The sequence below is a fragment of the Papio anubis genome, chromosome 18 (genome assembly GCF_008728515.1).
Source record: "Papio anubis isolate 15944 chromosome 18, Panubis1.0, whole genome shotgun sequence".
Classification (NCBI taxonomy): domain Eukaryota; kingdom Metazoa; phylum Chordata; class Mammalia; order Primates; family Cercopithecidae; genus Papio; species Papio anubis.
Window position 1 is genome coordinate 1,658,544 of NC_044993.1, and position 17,811 is coordinate 1,676,354.

Genomic DNA, 17,811 nt, shown 5'->3' on the forward strand with positions numbered 1-17,811 from the left:
AAGTGAGGCCCTGTGGCTGGGTCATCAGAGGCCCCTCCAGACACTCATTTTGGGAGCCCTGAGGGGTCGTGGAGGGGGCCTGGCCACCCTGAGACCCCGTGCCAGAGTGGCCCTGTGTGGATGTTCCAGCTGTCTCACCATGGCACCAGCTGCAGAAGTAAGACCACCTTGGAAGTTTTTGACCAGCCCAGCTGCCCACAGAGCACCTGGAGTGGCCCTCATCCACACCATGTGGAGTGGAAGTACAGCCAGTCCTGCCTGCATTCCTGACGTGCATCCAGATATGTACTAACCAGGGGGTCAAGCTCTGAGTTTTGGGGTGGTGGAGAGCCTGGCCTGGTTTCCTGGCAAACCTAGTGGCTTAGAGCAACAGATATTCATTCTCTCACAGCCCTGGAGACCGCAAGTCCCGGATCAAGGCATACGCAGGGCTGTGCTCCCTCCAAAGGCTCTGGTGGGTCCTCCCTGCCTCTTACTGTGCCCAGTGGCTGCATGGCTCCCCTGTCTGTCTCCGTCACGTGTCCTCCCGTCGGCATCTTCCAGCATGGCTCCCCTGTCCATCTCTGTCACACATGTCCTCCCGTTGCCATCTTCCTGTCTCAGGCTCCCTTTTCCTTATAAGGACACTTGTCGTAGGATTTAGGCCCCACCCTGGTCTAGGACAACCTCATCTTGAGATCTTTAGTGCAATTATATCTGACAACACCCTTATACAAAATAAGGCCACAGTCATTGGCTCCAGGTGGACATGAATTGGTCACAGTTCGACCTTCTGCACCTTCCGGGACAGACGAATCACTCCCGGCTCTGTGATGTGTGCACACCATACGGGTTGAGAATCCCTCACCCAAAATGCCCCAGAATCCAAAACTGTTTGAGCTCTGACATGATGCTCTTGGGAAACGCTCCTTGGAGCATGTCTGATTTCAGATGCTGGGTCAGGGATGCTCAGCTGACCAGGGTAAGGCAAATATTCCCAAATTTGAAAAAAATCAGAAATCCAAAACACTTCTGGTCCCAAGCGTTTGAGATAAGAGACGCTCATCCTGCAGACCCTCTCCCATGGCCACTGCGAGCTCCTCACAGGCTGCCCCATGAGCCTGCCATTCTCTTTTGTTCTTGTTGTTTTTTACCATCAATCCCCAGAATTTTTTTCAGAGGGGCATTCACAGGAAGCTTAGTCCAGCTTAGCCCAGCATCCCAACAAACCTGAAACATTTCTTAACTCTTTGGTCTCTTAGGAAAGGGGGTGACATTTGTAACACAGAAGATTCCTTTAGCTTTTGAGAGGCCTGCCTCCCTTGGGCAATACACACAATGCTGGCAGACATTGGCCATGCGACACAGACACACACACGCACATAGACACAATACAGACACATTGACAAAATTACAGATACAGACATACACTATAAGGATACACACAGATACACACACAAACAACACACAGACATACACACAGGATACACAGACACATATATGCAAACACATTTATAGATACACACACATGTAGATGCACACAAACATAATAATGGTGACAATAATAATACACATGATGAATTCATGCTATTAATATTACACAGGAAGATATTACACACACGCACACGCACATAGACACACACGCACACACACACACACAGACACACACACACACTGCAACTGCCCCCGCGTCTCCCCCCACCCCCTGCCAGGCAGCCGTCACTCTCCCTCGCTCGAGTGTGCGAAGTGCTCCGGTTCTTGGTGTGTTTTCATTCTCCCCGGGACCTTCACCACCGGCCCCACCTCGCAGGCCTGCATCTATGGGAAGAATCGAAGTGCCTTCCCTGGGCAGGCAGCCCCAGCCACACATGCAAAGACTTCGGTGATCCTGCCTTCATGCCCCACCTTTGCATCTTTGCTGGAAGGGAACACTCTGTTGCCATTTCTGCCTCACTCAGCCACCGGGTGGCCCTCTTCTGTGACCTTAGCAAGTCTGGAGCCTCTCTCACCCAGGCCCTTTCTTCCATGACTAGCAAGTCCAGAGCCTCTCCTGCACCCATGGCCCCTCTTCCGTGACTCCAGTGTCTTAGGAGGCCTTCTCCACCCATGGCCCCTCCTTCCGACTCCAGCAAGTCTGAGCCTCTCCACCCATGGGCCCCTCTTCCATGACTCAGCAAGTCTGGAGCCTTCTCCACCCATGGGCCCCTCTTCCGTGACTCAGCAAGTCTGGAGCCTTCTCCACCCATGGGTCCCTCTTCCATGACTCAGCAAGTCTGGCCGTACCCACCGGCTTGGAGACCACACCTGGTCTCCCTCTGGGTGGGTGGAAGCTCTTGGGAAGCATCAAGCAGGGGACTTGCGGATGAACTGTGGATGTGGGGACACTCGCTTTGCCCACAGAGGTCGCAACATGGGCAGTGGACACATGATCCCAGCAGGCCTCCTCCCTCCAAGGTTTACCACCAAATCACCAACGAGCAGCAGCACAAGGACCCACGGGGTGTGTCCTGGTGCCAGAGTGCACCTCTGGGTGCCACAGAGCTGGGCAGGGACGTGGCTCCTGGGAGCACAGTTCAATGGCTCTGATGGTGGGCAGGGAGGGAAGGCAGGAAGGTCATGGCCTGGGAAGCAGCATGACTGGGTCTCTGGTGCCCAGACTCAAGGGGCAACCTGGGGCCTTGGTCTTCTCGTCTGTGAAATGATGAGGAGGCTGGCTGCAGAGGCTGCTTGTGCGGAGCCTTGTGGGAAGGGTTTGCAGGCTGTGAGAGCCGGCCTGACCAGTGGTGCTGGGGGGCCCTCACCCTGTTCCCAGCAGCCCTCCTTCCCCCATCCTGCCCATCTCCACCCACAGGTTCTGGGGTCCCTTAGGGGAGGCCTTGCTTTGTTGATTTACAGGGTGCCTTCCTTCTCCCTGCCTCATGTGGCGTATGCCAGGTGGCTGCCTGCCAGAGGTGCACACAGAAAGGTTTATTCTTCTGGAATGGCCCAAACCGGCAAGTCAGATTCAGAGCCAAATTAGAACCCAGCATCCAGTGACACTGCAAGGACCTTGCTCGAGGCCAGGGCCAGCGGCAAGGCTGTGCCCAAGGGTGGCGGTGCCCAGCACTGCCGGGAGAGCCGGCACGGAGGGGGCAGGGCATGCGGTGATGGCGCATCATGGGTTCCCACGGGCGCTTCCAGGCCTCAGGCAACCACGCCAGCTCCCCACACAGACGGTGTCATCCTCCTGCAATAAGCCACAGCATTCTTGGACACCGTGCCGAAACCCGACCCGCTTAATACCTAATGGGGTAGTGCACTTGGAATGCTGATTTCCTATGAGTCATTTTCCATCCTCTGTCAAAAAATGCAACTTTGTTTATTTCTGAAAGATTCCTTCGGTGGCTTACTGATGTCAACTAAACACCAAGAAGGGGGTGGAGAGACTCCCTGTCCCATCATGCCTGTCCTCAGGGCTGTGAGGAAAGCCTTCTGCCAAAGGGGACTTGGGGGCTGCAAAGTGCCATGCAGAGACAGAGGTCCAGGCCCAGCTCTGCTCTTGGCACGGTGGCCTTGGGCAAGTTGCTGCCACGCCGGGCCTTCGTATTCCTGTGAATGAGGAGGGAGCTGCTCCTAAAACCTGCATCCTGAGCTTCCAGGACTCATGGGTGTCTCCACACAGGGAAAAATGAATAATGATGACAACAATGGTGATGGTGGTGATGGTGATGGTTTTGGTAACAATAGTGATGATGATGATGGTGATGAGGATGATGGTGGTGGTGGTGATGATGGTGGTGATGATGGTGATAGTGATGGTGGTGGTGATGATGGTGGTGATGATGGTGGTGGTGATGATGGTGGTGATGAGATGTGATGATGGTGATGATGATAGTGATGATGATGGTGGTCATGATGGTGGTGGTGGTGATGATGGTGGTGGTGATGGTGATGGTGATGGTGATGATGTGATGGTGATGATGGTGATGGTGATGATGGTGGTGGTGGTGATGGTGGTGCTGATGATGGTGGTGGTGGTGGATGAAGGTAGGGATGTGGAAGGATGTGGTGGATGATGGTGGAAGGATGATGGACATGGATGGTGGATGGATGATGCACATGATGGTGATGATGATGGTGGTGGTGATGAAGGTAGGGATGGTGATGGTGGTGATGATGATGATGGTGGTGATGATGGTGATGATGACGATGATGATCATGGTGATGGTGATGATCATGATGGTGGTGGTGAGCCTCAGCAGGAGAGATCACAGGAAGGCCAGGAGAGAAAGCTTCTCCTTTCCCTTGGGGCATAAGTCTGTCACCTCCTGTGCTGACTGAGGCAGGAGTGCGGGCCATGCCTCTGCCTCTAGCTGTGGTAAGCCAGACACAAGCTTCTTTCTTACTCCCTCTGTCCACGAAGTGGAGGCCACGGTCCGGGCCAGCGAGAACCAAAGACATGCTAGGAAAACCACAACACGTCATTGTTTTGTGACTGTTGCTTACACATGGGAACCACTGGGAATATGCGTGCTAAGGACGGTGTGGAGAAGCGAGCCCACTCCGCTTTCAGGGTAGGAGTCTGAACGGGCATGACTTTTCAGAAGGTGTGGCTATGGCACCAATGCCTCACACATCATCACGGTGACGCGGGGTCCACTTCCAGGACCGCACCTGACAGTGCACACAGCACACAGAAATGCCATGCGCACATGGGATGCCCACATGACACCCACAGGATGCCCACAGGTCCCGTGTGCAAGTGCAGTCACAGGAAACAGCCACAGTGTAAGTGCCCCTTGCCGAGGGGCGGTCACAGCTTCGTTGCATGTCCCCAGATGAGAAACGCTCTGACTGAAGGTCAGCAGGCCAAGTCTAATGCTGACCTCCCTCTGTCTCTGAGGATTTGCCTATGCCTGGCATTTCATGTGGATGGAATCAGGCTGGACGTGGCCTTTTGTGGCTGCTTCCACTCTGCCTGTGCCCAGTGTGCATCAGACTGCGTTCCTTCGGGTGCCTGGATGACGCTGTGTCTGTGGGCGCCCGTGGTGCTTGTCTGTCCTTCACCGGATGGCCTGAGGACTGAGGCCGTCTCCGCTCTGGCAGGTGAGGCCTTGTGAAGGCGTCTGCATTCCGGGAATGGTTTCAGCTTGTCTCCGCCTTAGGTTTGCTGCCCCCGACCCACGTTTTCAGCACAAATGTTGTCAAGAACTTTTCCCTTGACCCCTCTCCCCTTTCCCCCAGAACAGCTGAGAGACTAATAGTTTCAATGAGGAACAATTCCCTGTCAGTGTGACCAACTTCCCAGTCTCTTGGGGACTGAAGCGCTCCCAGGATGTGGGGCCCTCGGGGGCAGAAGTGGCCGGTGGAGGCGCTCGTCCTCACCTCTGAGAAGGGAGCCCCACTGGGGAACCTGGGGGGCTCCCACCTGTGTTCCATCCTCACACTTCTGACTCAGGCCCTCAGAGGGTCAGGGGGAGGCAGCCCCCAGCCCCTGCTTGGCTGTGGTATGAGGTGAGACCCCTGGAGGGAGCTTCTGCTAGGCAGCGATGTGCGGTTCATGGCAGGAATTAAATCACATCTCACACACCGTCCCTTATCGACTAGCTGTGTCCACGTCTGGATCAATACTAACTCAGGCCTTTCCTTCCGACGTGGCTTCTCCGTGTTATCAGAAGATGAGGAAACAGCAAACACACTGGCTGGGCTCCTTCCCTGGAGCCCCTTCACCACCTGCCCAGTCACGGACAGCTTCTCCGCGGAGCACACACTGATGGTGCCTTGTATTGGGGCTATGGCGTTTCAGGTCCAGCAGCAGAGTTTCGACGTTAACCATGTGGCCAGGCCCCGGCTGAGAACTGCAATGGCATTTTCCTGGGGAACCTCCCTGGAGGTTGTGAAGAAGGCACTCCTATCATTCCCATGACACAGGTGAGGAAGTGCAGGCTGGGAGCCGTCATACGGTTCAGCTAAGGTCACATAGTCAGCAGCAGAGGGAGAATTTTGTTCCTCTACAAGCATTTTAAATACACCTTTAAGGCAGAATACAGCACACGTGCAGAAAGCACCTGACTGGTGTCCGGCCTGGCCCACGACACAGCGTGCGTCTGCCTGCACACCAGCCCCAGGACAGAAGCACAGACTCAGCAGTTCCTCCTTCCCTGGGACCTGCGGATTCCTCGACCTCCTCCCAGCTTCAGGACCGTGGCTTCCACGGTATGTGCCCTTCTGTATCTGTGGGAGTTGCCGTGTGTGTCGGGAGCTGCCGCTCTGCTGCCTGGGCAGCAGCATGGGCCATGCATTCCCCATGGGCTGGGACGGCAGGTGGGTGTGCAGCCGTGACGGACCCCGGCCGTGAGAGCATTGCTGGTAGATGAGTGCTCTCCACGGTGCGTTTCTGGTGGGTGTGTGGGCCCCAGCTGAACTCAGGGGATCCGGCCGGTTTTCTCAAGCAGCTGGGCCTGGTCAGCTCCGACCACAGTGCAGCCTCTCCAGCTCCTTCTGGATGACACCCGTGGTGTGAGGTCTAAGCATGGAGCCCAGGCTGCCCTGTCAGTGCTCAGTGAGTGTGCATGGAAGGTGGGAGGGGAGAGGGTGGTGGAGGAGCGGAGAGGAGGGAGGAACAAGGAGGCGGTCCTGCAAGCACGCAGCCCCTGAGGTATGGAGCACGCGCCCTGTCCTGCTGCCGGTGATGCAGCCCACAGTAAGCACAGACACCGCCCTCACCCCAATGTGATGTTTTGATGACAGCACAGGCCTGGCCCCTAGCTGGCCCTGGGAACTGCAGATGAGAACATTTCAGCACCCACATCGCACTTACGCCCTGGGATGGGGCTGCCCACCCACTTCACAGGACGTGGCCCGCAGCCCACCTTGTCCAAGGAAGCAGGTAAAGGTGCATCTACCAAAGCCAGGTGGCGGGGGTGCTGCACAATGGAGAGGCGAGGCCAGGAGGACAAGCGTGGGAGAGGCAGGGGCTGGTGTGAGACTGAGCGGATGGAGAGGTGGCGGCTGGTGTGAGGCTGAGCAGATGGAGAGGTGGGGGCTGGTGTGAGTCTGAGCGGATGAAGAGGTGGGGGCTGGTGTGAGGCTGAGCGGATGGAGAGGCAGACCCAGAGAACCAGTGCGGGGGAGGCAGGGGCTGGTGTGAGAAGCCGCAGTGGTGCAGGCCATAGGGTCCCATAGGCTCTGGAGAGGCAGCCACCCGGGGCCTGGACCTTGTGCCAGTACAAGGGACACTATTTGGGATGGGGGATGGAGGATGGCCCCACTCCTGGGGTCCGGAGTGGCACATCTCCTGAGGTCCCACAGCAGATGCTGAGGACAGACCAAGGACATCCCAGACAGGACCCTCCGCCCATCAGAGAGGTGGGGCTGCCCTGACACAGGAGACAGCTCAAACCAGAGACAGATGGGAGGGAGAGCGATGGGGAGGGAGACAGGGACACAGGCCGAGAGAGGTGGGGGTGCTGCTCCTGGGCCCTGCTGCCAGGTGGGCATTGGGCACTCTGCTCAGTTTTCAAGAAAATGAAGTGCAGATGAGGCAGCCACAGCTGAGACAGGAAAGAGCAGGGGATCAGGGCCAGCCCGAGTGCTGCCCTGGCCAGAGGAGGCCTGAGTGTCACCCTCTGACCTGGGATTGTTCTGGAAGGTCTCTAAGGTGCTTTCGCAGCGAGGGGCCCATGAGTCAGTGATGTTAAAGCAAACACCTCAAACTGGAGGCCTCCGTGTGAGTGCCTGGGTCATGGAGTGAAGTGGCTGGAGGGCAGCCCCTGGGAAACACGCGGTGTCCTGCCCAGCAGTGTCGTTGCTCTGGGCGTTGGGTTCTTTAATAAAGTGGTTCTGGATGTCCCTGAGGCCCAGGAGCAGCAGAGGCTGCAGTCCCTGGAGAGTGTCTCGAAGTATATTAGACCATTTTCACACTGCTGATAAAGACATACCCAAGACTGGGCAACTTACAAAAGAAAGAGGTTTAATGGACTCACAGTTCCACGTGGCTGGGGAGGCCTCACAAACATGGCAGAAGGTAAGGAGGAGCAAGTCACTTCTTACATGGATGGCAGCAGGCAAAAAGAGTGAGCTTGTGCAGAGAAACTCATTTTTAAAACCATCAGATCTCATGAGGCTTATTCACTATCACGAGAACAGCATGAAGAGGCCCACCCCATAATTCAATTACTTCCCACTGGTTCCCCTCCCACAGCACGTGGGAATTCAAGATGAGATTTGGGTGGGGACACAGCCAAACCATATCACAAAAGCTCTGAGACCAGGACGCGTCTGTGGCCCATTTCTGGGGCCTCTGGGTTGGCAGCCCCTCCTCTCTGCCTACAGGATCACACGGGCTGGGGGTGGGGAGGGTGCACAATCACAGGCACAGTGGCCACCCCTGGACTGACTGACAGGTGTTGTGAGCACTATAGCTGCTCACAGTGTACAGCTGAGGAAGCTGAGGCTAGAGGTTAAGTGGTATCCTTCAGGTCTAAGGGGGCAGAGGACCCATCCTTCTGCCCTGCAGCCCCATCCAGGATGCGTGGAAGAAAGGAAGGGAGAAAGAGAGGAAGGAAGGAGGAAAGGGAGGAAGGAAGGACCAGGGTGGCTGTCACATGGAGCATTTAAGTGGCAAGACCTTGTCCTGGCCCCAATGCAGACTTTTGGGGTGACATTGGACAAGTCAGATTCCCTCAGAGGTCTCACTGGCCACAAATTGCATGAGGGATGAGACCAGGAGCCCTAAGAGGCAGAGGCCCTTCCAGCTGGACCACCCTGGGACACTGTGTCCTGGTGTGGGTATCAGTGTCATTTCTGGCCATGCTGGGTTGGGTGCCACCTCTCATAGTGCCCCCAGTTGCGGTGGTTGGGCCATGCCTCTCACTGACCTGTGTCCTCCGGGTCCCCTGGGTAGGGTACTCAGCGGCTGCCCCGCCTTCAGACATGAATTGGGAAGAGTGATGTTCTGGGTGGAAACTGTGCCTCTCCCACTGTGACCCTGACGGTTGCCCCAGAAGCTGGCCACCAATTGTGCAGTCCAGTGGGTGTCCTGGGTCCGAGCCCCTGTGGCCCCCCAGGGTGCACCTTGGGTGGCTTACGGAGACTGTGGACCACCTGGAGTGTGCCAGTGAGGACTCGAGATGCTGTGCATGCCGCAGCTGGGTGTGATCTCAACCAGAAGCTGCTGGAAGGACATTTCCCAAGGGCACCTCCTTCCTCACTCTTTTCCTCCTGCACCCACCAGGTGAAGTGCTGGCTCCCCCTTCGCTACCACCATGACTGTAAGTTTCCTGAGGCCTCCCCAGAAGCAGAAGCTACCAGGCTTCCTGTACGGCCTACAGAACCGTGAGCCAACCCTCTTTTCTTTACAAATTGCCCATCCTTGAGTATTTCTCTATAGCAGTGCAAGAAGAGACTAACACAGCTTCCTCCAGCTGCCCCCTCTGCCCATCAGCATAAGACACACCCACTATCACCATGACAGTTTACAAATGCCATGGCAACATCTGGAAGGTGCCACCCCCTTTCTAGAGATTTCTGAATAACCTTCCCCTTAATTTGCATGTACTTAAAAGTGGGTATAATACAGCTGCCAACAGCCCTTATGCAGTCATCCTGGCACACTCCCTATGGGTTAGCCCTGCTCTGTTAAGGAGTAGCCACTCTCGGTACATGGCCGCTTAAGTAAACCTGCCTTCTTCCACTACCAGCTCGCTTTCAAATTCTTTCCTGAGTGACGCCAAGAACCCTCCTGGGCTGAGCCCTGGTTTTGGGACTCTGCATCACAGCCATAGGAGAGGACAGCACTGAGGCCTGGTCACACGTGTGTTCACACCTGAGAGCTCTGGGGAGGTCAGCATCTCAGATGGCAGCCACACGCGTGTTCACACCCGAGAGCTCTGGGGAGGTCAACATCTCAGACGGCAGCCACACGCGTGTTCACACCTGAGCGCTCTGGGGAGGTCAGCATCTCAGACGGCAGCCACACGCGTGTTCACACCTGAGAGTTCTGGAGAAGTCAGCATCTCAGACGGCAGCCACATGCGTGTTCACACCTGAACGCTCTGGGGAGGTCAGCATCTCATATGGCAGAGCTGTGATACAACAGCCCCCACATCCTTCCACCCACCTCCCATAAGGGGTGTGTGGGGGGTCTGTGTCTCTGCCTTTGAATCTGGGCCTTTTTACTTCCTGACCAAAACAGAATGGTGCCGAAGTGTTGCTCAGAAAGTTTCAGGGCTGGCAATCAGAAACTGACAACCTCGACTTCCTGCCTCGTGGGACCCAGCCCTCATGCTGTGAGGAAGCCCAAGCAGCCCCAAAGAGGCCCCGTGGGGAGGCGCTGGCCACAATCCCCTGGCCAGCCATGTGGTGTGCCATTTTGCGGTGGATCCAACCCCAGCCCGGCTGCTCCAGCTGAAGCCTGTGTCACTGAGATGAGCTGCTGCCCGCAGGCCCTGACAACCATTGATTTGTGAGAAAAAGAAGTAACTCTGCTTGGTTTTAGCCACTAAGTTCTGAGGTGGTTTGTTCTACCACAGTAGAGAACTGGGAGGGATGAAATGGTGGATACCTCCGTGTGCCTCCTCCGAGTCTCCCTGTCACTATCTGTAGGATGGATGCACAACACCCTTTTGCAGGGGGATGGGGGCATGGCGTGGGAGACTGCGCGGCTAGGGTCTGGTATGTGCCAGAGGCAGAGTGGGCCCCTGGTCTGTGGAACCATGGCCATCACTGGCCATGGGCAACACTGGGTGTGGGAACCCCCTGCCCACCTCTGCCACCCAGCGGCAGCCCCCACCCATACCTCTACACTGTACACCGGAAAGTGGGGGTCAGGGAGACCCTGGCTTCGCCAAGAGGGAGCCCGGCTGCCCAGGTCTTCCCACAGGGTCCTGGGGCTGCTGGGACCATTTCCAGTAGTGAGGCTTCCCTCGCATGGCCAGGGCCCTCTCACGCCACAGAGATCTCACCAGGGCCTGTCCTGGGGCCTTTGCTGCTGAGTGATATCAGAAGCGATCAAAACACAAATGCTGCAGAGAAGTGGCAAGGAAGAAGGTGGTTTCCGGCATTAGAGTTTGCTAGGTAAGCAGCCATCATTTTGGCAGCTGTATGTGGCCCTGTCAGGACAGGTCTGTGGCCCTGTAATCCACTGAGTGGCCTGTGAGGCTGTCAGGGCCTTCGACACGTGTCCCCAGCCTCCCAGAGGCATAGCACTGCACCACCAAGGCCTTAGGGGCCCCTCCTCGGAGCTCTGCAGAGCCTGGGGCAGACTGCGTGGCAGAAGACGGGGTGGCCACTGAGTCTGGCTCTGGACTGCACAATGTGGGCACCCAGGGAACGGCAGCTCTAATCCATGATGTGGGATCACCACCCCCACTGTACAGACGAAGGAAACTGAGGCTCACATGCCATCCACACTGTCCACAGATAATAGCAGCTAACAACTTCCAGATGGCCATGGCTGGGTAGCATGGGAACTGACAGGGTTGTAAGCACGCCGTTCTCCAAGCTTGGGAGGGACAGGAGGAGCCGAGAGCTGTCATCCTCTCCGCTTTCCTGAGCGCATCTCCTTGCCTCTGACAGTCACAGGTCTGCTCAAAGTCTCCTGGGCTAGGCTCACATTTGAACCTGGCCCCCAAGTCCTGGGCCAAGTCCCCTCGATGGTTCCCCCATCCCACGCATTCTCCTGAGGGTGGGTGGGCACTGGGAGGTCCTGGGGTGGTTATTGGGCAACCTTCATGCATTTCCTGACGCCGCCCAGAGCTCAAGGCAAGGACGACCCCTGACTGAGTCCTGGAGTTCGTGGGAGGAAGGGGTCGTTCACACCCCACAGCCCCAGAGTCTCCGAGGAGTGGTGGTGCCAACTGCTCTGGCACAAACCCTCCTCGTCAGTCACACCCCCTCCAGCATCACCGGACTTGCCATGGCTCCCGCCATCTGTGCTGGCGCCATGAGTGTCTGTGGCTGCGGAGATTCAGGATGAACACGGCCGGGACACTGACGTGAGTGACGGCAGGGTGGGGCGCCCAAGGCCACCAGAACAGGGGCAGGAGCCATCACCTCCCAGCCTCGCAGCCGCCTCGCATGTGATGGGTCCGGGTACTGGCAGAGCCGGCTCCTCCCAGAGCGGCCGTGGGGCCTCAGGTGAGTCCTGGTTCACCTGGCCTCAGGTTTCCTGGGGGACCATATGGGGCGCGGGTTTGGATGAAGAGCCCCCCCGGCTCTGACAGGCTGTGGCCTCTGACGCCATGGGAGGCTGGAAGCAGATGCGGAGGCTGAGGGGAGGGTCAGAGAGGCCCAGGCGGCCCCTCCTGCCGTGGCTCCACCAGGCTGTAGCCTGCGGCTGCCCAGCTCGTCCAGGCCCACGGGGTGGGGGGTCGGGTGCAGCGTCCTGTGGCCACTGAGTCCCGGGTTCCATCACACCTGTCTGAGTATGGCCAAGAAGGCATTTGGGGGAGGCGTTGGCATTGGCCATCAGCGGACCTCAAGGGAAGCAGACCATGCCCCAGACGGGGGTGGCTGCATCTAATCAGGTGAGGCCTTAAGAACAGCATCTGAGGGCTGCATCCAATCAGGCGAGGCCTTATGTGCCAAAGCCAAGGGTCATATCCAATCAGATGAGGTCTTACATACAGAAGCTGCAGCCACACCAATCAGGTGAGGCCTTATGAGCAGAATTCGATGGCTGCATCCAATCCTCGGAACAGAATCCAAGGGCTGCATCCAATCAGGTGAGGCCTTATGTGCAGACTCCAAGGGTCATATCCAAGCAGATAAGGTCTTACATGCAGAAGTTAAGGCCACACCAATCAGGTGAGGCCTTATGAGCAGAATTCGAGGGCTGTATCCAATCAAATGAGGCCTTATGAGCAGATTCCGAGGGCTGCATCCAATCAGGTGAGGCCTTACATGCAGAATTCGAGGACCACATCCAACCAGGCTAGGCCTTATGGGCAGAAACCAAGGTTTCCCTGGGATGGAGGATTCTGCCTGAAGGCTGCAGCATCAGCTCGTGCCTGGGTTTCCAGCCTGCCCTACGGATTTCAGACTTACCCCAACAAGACCCCAAGGGGGAAACCCAAGGCGGGGGGCACCCCAGGACCTTTCCTTTGGCGCCTACCCCAGGACAGACTGGACGGGAGGAGGTTGGTCCCTGCAGCATCCCCAGGCCAGGCTGGGCTGCTCTGCAGCCTGGTCAACCTGGGACCGAGTGGTCGAGGAGGGCCCTCACGTCCCCACCCTGACCTGGACATTTCATGCTGAAAAGCAGCCTCGCATGGCAGCCACAGTGTCTCATTCACCTGTTCATCTATCCATTCACTCATTCATTCATTCCCGAGCACGGGCATCACTGCATCTCCCGGCCTGAGCTCCTCCCACTTGCAGAGTCCGAGGGAGCTGCTCACACCCTCTGTGGACTGGTCTTGGGCATATGCTGGGTGGGCTCGGCATTGACTGGCTGGTTAACTGTTAAGGGTTGTTTTGTTGTTTTTCTAAAGACCAGCAATGAGACTGAGTGGACGTAAGTGCAGGAAGCTGTTGGGGTCTCCAGGTGACGTGTTCAAGTTCAAGACCAACATACCCCTGTCAATAATCTCATGGTCAGGCTGGGCACAGTGGCTCACACCTGCAATCCCAGCACTTTGGGAGACCAAGGTGGGTGGATCACTTGAGGTCAGGAGTTCGAAACCAGCCTGGCCAACATGGTGAAACCCCATCTCTACTAAAAATACAAAAATTAGCCAGGCCTGGTGGTGGGCGCCTGGAATCCCAGCTACTCTGGAGGCTGAGGCAGGAGAATCGCTTGAACCTGGGAGGCAGAGGTTGCAGTGAGCTGAGATTGTGCCATTGCACTCCAGCCTGGGTGACAGAGCAAGATTCTGTCTCAAAAAAATAAATAAATAAATAAATAAATAAAAAAGAATTTCACGGTCAGCCTTTAAGAAATGCTGATGAAGATGCAAGGCCTCCCTGTTAACAATAATTATCACCATGAAAGTAAATGCAGGCTTCCCATGATGAGGCAGTGTAATCAGCAGGAACGTTCTGAAGATGATATTTAAAACCCCGAGTCTCCCTTGGATTATATAAATTGGGTGGAATTATTCACTTAGTAAACACGTGCAAGGCACTCAGTCTGTTTAACTTCCGCCACGGCAGGCAGCTTCCCCATGCTCTGTAAACGTCCTGCCTGCTGTTGAATGGCTGCATAATGCTCCATAATGGAGGCCTGGCCATGCTTTGAATTATCCCCCACTGTTGGACACCTGGGGGGTGCCTCTTACCACGGCCTGTGTGGCAAGGAGTCAGACTTCAGGCCGGGAGATGCCAGATGGGCAGAAGCCCTCACTGACACCACATGAGGGTCAGGAGCCCACCATTCTGGCTTTGGAGACTGGAAAAAACCTTTCCTTGGAAGATAGGGGCCTGAGGCCCAGCTCCTCACCCACCAGCTCGGTCTCCACCAGAGTCAGGGTCCCACCCGTAGGGCAGGGGAGTTCCCTAGCTGCGATGCTGGGCTGCAGGGAGGCCTGAGGGCCAGCTGCTGACCACTTAGCGTGTCCTGTTATTCTCCCTGCAGCATCCATAAACCCACGGTGTCGAGTTTGCATGACCCCCAGACGGGGCTTCCTAGGGAGGGCTGGAAATAGTGGATGGGGAGGAGAAGGGTGGGAGGGAGCCAAAGGGGCTGCCTGAGGCCCTGGGAGGGCAGCCTGGGGAGCGGCCCCGCCACTTCGCGTCTGAGAGGCGCTGCACGTGGAAAAGGGATCATTGGCAGGACCCGGGCACACCAGCAGGGCCTGTGCTCACTCTGTCCAGGAGGGCCCCTACCTTCAGAGGCCTCAGACTGCCTCCTCCTCGCTGGGGGAGCAGCACCTCCTCCCGGGGCCCAATCCTTGCTCCTCCTGTGTGGCTGTGCCCGAGAAAATCCCCTGGCCCTGCAGAGGAGGAGCCCCCTGCGGCTCAGTCAGGGCCCTGGGTGCATTTGTTTAGGCGACACTGGTGAGGGAGAACCTCAGAAAGGCAGGTGTCCAGGTCTCAGCCACCTGCAAGGCCCCCTCAGAGGTGAGGCCAAGGAGGGCAGCATGGGGAGCCAGACACCCAGATCCTCTTCCATCTGTCTCTGAGGAGCCCGAACCCCAAATCCAGAGTCCCCGGGATAGTGACCGGTCATGGGAAGGTGTGCATTGGAAGCCTGAGGCAGAGTCCCCTCCCGCCCCAGCCTGGTGGCCAAGGTCCTCTTGACCCCAGCTGGCAACAGAAAAAGACCTAGGAAAGCCCCAGGTCACCCCGTCGAGTCCTGACCCCCATGTAATGAGACTTTTGGGCTCCAAAACAAAAGCAAGTTTATCTCTGGGTGTCGTGCAGCTGACGTCTAAAGATGCTGCTGCCCCGGTGAGGACGGTCACCACACGAGGGCTGGGCTGCCTCCACCGGAGATGCAGGCTGTCTGGACGCTGGGGCTTCTCCCCCTTGCACACGCTGTTCGGGATTTGGCAGTGGTCCTTCTGCACCGACTCCCTCTTGCGCATGCTTTCCAAGGGAGCATCCCCGCTCCGAGCTCCAAGATCTCAGACTCCTCCCTTGGCAAAGCAGCAGTGGCTGAGCTCTGTCCTCTCCCCGCAGCACAGGCCGGGGAGGGAGGCAGCCCAGGTGTGCGACGGGCCAGGAGTTCTTACTTCATGAGCAACAGAACCCAGAAGACGGTCGCCTTCTTGACCCCCCACCCCACTTTCCGCCATTGGCAGGCAGGGGCCACCGCGTCTCCCTGACTTGCTGAAGGGCTGAGGGGAGAATCGCCTGATCCTGCCATGCAGTTCGGGGCAGAGGACACCACCGGCTCCTCTCTTGCTTACCCAATGGGCACAGAGCATGGAGAAGAGGAAGTGGGGGCAGCGTCCCTGGGAGGAGGCTGGGTTGGAGGGGGCCAGGCTAAAAAGGGCAGCCCCTGCTGAATGTAACAGACCCGGGCCCACTGGGGGCTTTGCAGTTGATGGCTCATCCCCACGGCCATAGCTACAACTCCATAGAATGTCCCCTGGAGAACCAGCGGCCTCCCTGCAGCCCAGGCTGGGCCCGAAGATCTGGGAGAGAAGGGCTGAGAGGGTGGAGCTGCCACTGGCTGTCCAAACCCGCGAGGCCCAAGCCGAGGGCAGGGATCGCAGGTCCCTCTCCTCATGGGGACAGTGGTCAATGGCAGATTCTGTGGCAATAAAAGTAACTTGTCATTAAAGGACAGCAGAGGACAGGGCTGGGGCCAGGAGGAGGAAGCAGGAGGAAAGGCTGTGCTCTCAGTGCCGAGGCACGGGGACCTCACCCCACTGTGACCCTCAAGACCTGGGTTCACCCCCGTCCCAGGGAGGAAGACGACGCCGAGCCCCGAGACAGGCCTGGCTCAGCGGCGCAGAGAGCAGGAGGAAGTACGGTGAATCCTTAAACAGAACCAGATGGGCTTTGGGAGATAAAGAGGGAATTTCTGGAAGGTTCCTGTGAGTTCCTAGGGACTCAAGTCATGGTCAAGGGAAAAGTGTCTGGGAAGCTGCACACGGACTTCCTGTGGTTGAGAGGACGGTTGTGGCTGGAAGCCAGAGTGGGGAGAGAGAAGGCCTCTGCACCGGCCAGAGAGCTGCACAGGGCGGCTGCCGGGGGGCACTGCCCCTCAACCCCAATGCCCAAACCTCAGCACGATGGAGACAACATCTGTACCAGGTCGGGAGAATGCCAGGAGAGACCTCTCCCAGGGAAGGGTCTCCTGGACCACAGGCCCCGTGGCCCTACCTCTGTTTTCAGAGGATGCAAAACTTTTCCACCCTTCACCAGCCAGGTTCCGAGGCTCCACCCTGCCCCTGGCCAGCGTGCAAAGGTGAAAATGCAGAGGGTCCCTCTAGGACCACATTTCACCCGCAGAAGAATGGAACAGGCGAGGTGCTATGAGCACCTGCCCTGGGGAGAAGGCACAGGGAAGCTCCACAGAGAAGAGGGTACCTGTAGTAGGCTTTGGCATGTGAGTAGGTGTTCATCACACTGGAGAGGCAGTTGGGAACTGCCTTGGCTCCCCACCCTGCCTGACTGCAGAGGGCCAGGCCAGCATGTGTGGAAAGGGCTTCAGCCCTGAGATCAGTTGGATTCCATCAAACTGGGGTGGGGGCTGCTGGTGCGTCCTGAGCCAGGGGCTGCCCATGTGGTGCTCTCCTGAAGTCTCTGGCCAGCCAGCCCCTCCCGCTGCCACAGACCCACCATCCACAGTTTATTATCTGGGTGGAGCATTGCCCCTTCCAGCTGGGCTAGGAGGGAGAATGCTGAGGTCAGGGGTTCTGGGTTTGGAGCTGGAGAGTGTGTGGGATATGGAAGTTTCTGTGGGGGTGCGTCCTTCTCAGGGAGGCCCCCAGCTTCGATAGGTTCCCAGCATGCTGGGCAATGGGGCCTTGAGACAGCACCCAGGCTGGGTGCAGTGGTTCATACCTGTAATCCCAGCACTTTGGGAGGCCGAGGCGGGTGGATCACTTGAGGTCAGGAGTCTGAAACCAGCCTGGCCAACATGGTGAAACCCTGTCTCTACTGAAAGCACAAAAATTAGCCGGGCGTGGTGGCACATGCCTGTAATCCCAGCTACTCAGGAGGCTGAGGCAGGAGAATCGCTTGAACCCCGGAGGCGGAGGTTGCAGTGAACCAAGATGGTGTCAGTGCACTCCAGCCTGAGTGATAGTACGAGACACTGTCTCAAAAAAATAAGGACAGCACCTATACTCAGTGCTGAGCCAACACACACGGGCCAAGCAGCAGTGAGCCCAGGCCCACTGTCGGGGTGTCTGCATCTCAGCTCACATCAACCTCATGGAAAACCCTGGAAGGAGTGTT